Source organism: Antrostomus carolinensis, unplaced genomic scaffold, assembly GCF_000700745.2.
Source record: "Antrostomus carolinensis isolate BGI_N321 unplaced genomic scaffold, ASM70074v2 scaffold14860, whole genome shotgun sequence".
NCBI classification, from domain to species: domain Eukaryota; kingdom Metazoa; phylum Chordata; class Aves; order Caprimulgiformes; family Caprimulgidae; genus Antrostomus; species Antrostomus carolinensis.
In genome coordinates this window covers 41,746-45,052 of record NW_010288643.1, presented here as the reverse complement: position 1 = coordinate 45,052, position 3,307 = coordinate 41,746, and the positions used below count along the sequence as shown (strand labels likewise).

Genomic DNA, 3,307 nt, shown 5'->3' with positions numbered 1-3,307 from the left:
ATGGGGAGCAAAGTGATTTGAGTCTGGGAAGAAGGGAGGGGTGGGGGAAGGTGTTGTAAGATGTGGTTGTTATGTCTCTCTGTGCTACTCAGATGAATAGCAATGAATTAAATTTATTTTTCTTCCCCAGGTTGAGTCTGTTTTGCCTGTGACCATAACTGGTGAGTGAGTCCCTGTCCTTCATTCCTACTCCCGTGCCCCCTTTGTTAAGACTCCCATCCCATCTCACTGAGTGGGGGGAGTGAGTGCAGGACACATGGTCCCACTGTGGTTAAACCACTACAGCCTCTAAAAGGTGAAGACCTGGAGATGGTGGCCAGGTTCAACCAAGAGACCAGATCATCAGGCAGAGCCAAAGTGACATCAGCTCGTGGCTGCACCCAGCCTGACTGGGCTGTGGGGAGCTGGAGACCAGCCCTGCTGTGGCACCTCTGGGGCATGGACTGATGGCCCTAGGGGGCTGGCATGGGGTCCTGGGTTGTGGGCAGGGTGTGGGAAGCCCCAGAGGGCTGTGCAGGGGCAGTCCGTGCCCTGTTAGTGCTTTTAGGACCTGACTGATAACACGAGAATAAAGTCCACCCCCTCTGCTTGGTTACCTTGTAATGGGCTGCGGGGCCTTCTTATCTAAACACTTAATTCAAAGTCCCACACAAATACCAACTCCCACTTAAACCACTGCAAAACCATAGGAGAGCAACCTTCACCACCTTCTTTTAGGGAATCTAGATGAGCCTAAGAAACTTGGAAAGGAGGAAGAAAGGGAGAAAAGGGAGTGTGGAAGAAAAGCTTAGAACAAGATGCATGGCTACCACGGTAGCAGTGAATGGCTACCTCCCAGGCTTATTTCATGGGAGATGAGGCCACACAAAATCCCTCGGCTTTTCTCATTATATTGCTAACTAAGTCTCTGACTTTTCATGTGTCTTACAGTTCCCTCTCATATTTCTATTTTCAGTTGCTGCTGGTAACAACAATGTTGTCCTTGTCATTCTGGTCTACCAACCTTTTCTCATCTCTTGATCATCTGTCCCCTCCTGCTTTTCACCTCCCTGTGTAAACTTGATTCATTCATTCCTGCCATTGCACACCAAATATCGTGGCCAGAACTGTCTGGAACAGTCCTGGTTGCTCAGCACACAGCCCCCGGGCAACCTCCTGGCTGCTGTTCACCTCCTTATGCCCTTCATGTATGCCCTCTGCTACACCTCCCTGCCATAACCGATGACAGCCATGGTATCTCTTTCTCTTTTTACACACCAGTGCATACAAAATGTCTCTGCTTAAATTATTTTCCTTTTGCTCCAATCTCCTCCAGCTTATTCTATCATTCTAGTCTGGATTTTCACCCTCATTTTCAGGATCTAACAGTGTTTTGTCCAAAATCATACCTCTACTCTCATTCCCCTCAACTCTTTCTTTTTTATACTCCTCCAAGGACTCCTGTACAGGAATCATATACAAATCCTTACACTTGTGTTTTGGTTTTTTACAGAAATAACCTCTGCCTGAAACAACCCAACCCTTACTGACAAACTGTGTGCATGCATTCTTCTCTCTTCCTGGTTGAATCTAGGCCTATTTTTCCTTTTCTTGCTGGTCTCCTCTGTATTGTAGGACAAGCTTCAGCAAAAACATTATGTTTAAAGTCTGTTTTTATGAAACACGTTTTTACATCATACTATGGCACATACAGTATCAAATATTAAGAATTTGGGAAATAGTAGAATTAAAGTGGTGCATGAGCCAGATCATAGAAAGCATAAGATGAAATTCTCTGCTGGTTTTTGCCAGCACAGTTTTGAAACTGAAGAGCTGACATTTCAGAGTATTTAACATTACAGTACACTCCAAGTTCAAAATAGTCTTGCTGATTCAGTTACAGATACGAATGCTCAAAAGATCTGCAAATCTGGTTTCCAGAGCTTGCTCAAGTACCCAGGAAATGGAGAACAGGCAAGCAATGAGAGTCTAAAAAGGTGGGTGCCCCACACCATGTGGGATTATTGTGTCAGACAAAGAACCCAAACTCTCATCCTAAGACCTCTTGCCTGATTGACTGCACACCTTCTCTCATCTGCTGTAGATAGTGGAGATCCTACTGACCAGGCCTAGAGCGTCTCAAGAGCACATGCATCCTGTGAACTGAGTGTGTCAAGTTGTATGGATTTTTTTTTTTTCCTTTAAAAACCAAGTGTTGAAAAACTACCAAAAAATATATTTATGTGGCATCATAACAACAAGCACAAAAATCTCTGTCAGTGGTGAACCATTTAGCTCCCCTTACCAATCTTACGATATTCCTCTAATGGAATACCTGATAGCAGCAGCAGGTTGCTATCTTCTGAACAAACCCAGTACCAATGATGCCGAGACCCAAGCTCATCAGCCTTATCTGCTGACAGCAACACATTGGTGAGACTCAGCCACGCAGGATGCCATTCCTGGCACTGGAGGAGAATGGTCCCTAGCACAGCTTGACCCTGCTTCCCCTGCTCCCACCATCAGCACAGCCTGCCCAAAGTCTTCCACTCCCACCACCCCCAGTTCCACCTCCTTGCACCCCACTCCACAGCAGCTCTCCAACACTGAGCTCCCCTCCTCCTGGACTCCTCCTGGACATACATTTGCATCGGCATCGGTGCTCTTCCCTCAGCCCCTGCCCTAGGTGTGACCCCTTCTTCACCAATCCCTGCTTCCACTCCTCAGGCAAAATTTTAACCCAGACTCCAGCAGATCCTCACCTCACCTCCAAAAGCCATCCTCGAATCGTTCCCAGTCAGCTTGCCCAGCAAATCCTGTTTTCCAGCTTCCCAAATGCCCATCAGATCTCACCTCAGTTCTGCTGTTCAATCTTCCCTATGCACAAGCCAGTTCTTTGCTGGCTCCCACTGCCAGACTCCTCCCTTTGTCTCCTCAGCCAGCCTCACAGCTCCCCACACCAACCACGCTTCCGAGCCCAGCTCATCAGATCTGTCTCTCCTTCTTCTTCCAAGCCTCCCACGCAGCCCCACTGCATCTCACTCTCAGCTCTGTACTCTGCTAGTCCCAGGCTCTGCACTTCAGCTCCTCTAGCTATTTTAGTATCTCCAAACTATACTGACACATTTTCCTTTCCCTCCCACATCAATTTTCACACTACTCATCAAGGCACAGTTTCTTCTTGCCGATTTCATTCTTTGAATCTATTTTGCCAGTGATACCCAATGCTTTCCACCCCAAAAAAATCTTGCTTGTGCTTGCCTTGTTATTTAAAATGGGTGGTTTACTCCCCTGTGCTACCTCAGTCCAGCAGAGGTTTCACTGAGAA

The 3,307-nt window shown here is 47.0% G+C and overlaps 1 protein-coding gene across 2 annotated transcripts in view; it reads right to left on the bottom strand.

The window, feature by feature from the left end:
* The window catches only part of LOC104524438 (carbohydrate sulfotransferase 9), a 12,036-nt gene extending 9,149 nt beyond the window's left edge, over positions 1-2,887 (bottom strand). Inside the window, exon 1 of one of the 2 annotated variants that reach the window (XM_010167322.2) lies at positions 2,747-2,887. The gene's annotated coding sequence lies outside the window, so the exon portion shown is untranslated. The remainder of the gene's footprint in view (positions 1-2,746) is intronic. The other variant, XM_010167314.2, reaches the window with a different exon arrangement.
* Between the last annotated feature and the right edge of the window lie 420 nt (positions 2,888-3,307).